This window comes from Phalangium opilio, unplaced genomic scaffold, assembly GCF_054372755.1.
Source record: "Phalangium opilio isolate 3A_F unplaced genomic scaffold, DU_Popi_V2 ptg000017l_1, whole genome shotgun sequence".
In the NCBI taxonomy this organism is placed as follows: domain Eukaryota; kingdom Metazoa; phylum Arthropoda; class Arachnida; order Opiliones; family Phalangiidae; genus Phalangium; species Phalangium opilio.
In genome coordinates this window covers 11447730-11448510 of record NW_028324151.1, presented here as the reverse complement: position 1 = coordinate 11448510, position 781 = coordinate 11447730, and the positions used below count along the sequence as shown (strand labels likewise).

At 36.2% G+C, this 781-nt stretch overlaps 1 pseudogene; it reads right to left on the bottom strand.

Moving 5' to 3' along the window:
• Positions 1-439: 439 nt before the first annotated feature.
• LOC149703769 (5S ribosomal RNA) lies at positions 440-558 on the bottom strand (annotated as a pseudogene).
• Positions 559-781: the final 223 nt, after the last annotated feature.

Below are 781 nucleotides of genomic sequence, written 5' to 3'. Positions count from 1 at the left end.
AACCGGTGTTGTCAGCGTGATATGGCCGTTGCCGAGAGCACTAGTAAATAATTCGTATTTGAAATTAATTGGACAAATTAAACTTCCTGCATCTTTTTAAAACAATAACAAAAATAAAATATGTTTGCTTTTTTCATATCTGTTGAAATTTAAAAGAGATAACAAAAGTGAAAAAGCCAACGGCACCCAGTGTTCCTAAATGGTCTCCCTCCCAAGTTCTGCCTAAGCTCGAAGCTTCTTAACTTCAATGATCGGACTGGAACCGGTGTTTTCAGCGTGATATGGCACTTACCGAGAGCACTAGTTTATTATTCGAATTTGAAATTAAAATTATATAGACAAATTAAACTTCCTGCATGTTTTAAAACAATAACAAAAAGAAAACATGTTTGTTTATTTCATATCAGGTGGAATTTAAAAGAAAAAACAATATTGAAAAAGCCAACGACACGCATTTTTCCTAAATGGTCTCCCTCCCAAGTGCTGCCTGCGCTCGAAGCTGCTTAACTTCAATGATCGGACGAGAACCGGTGTCATCATCGTGATATGGCCGTTGCCGAGAGGACTAGTTAAAAATTAAAATTTGAAATTAAGTGGAAAATTAAACTTTCTGCATCTTTTTAAAACAATAACAAAAATAAAATTTGTTTACTTTTTTCATATCTGGTGGAATTAAAAAGAGATTACAAAAGTGAAAAAGCCAACGGCACTCAGTGTTCCTAAATGGCCTCCCTCCCAAGTTCTGCCTGCGCTCGAAGCTGCTTAACGTCAATGTCGGACG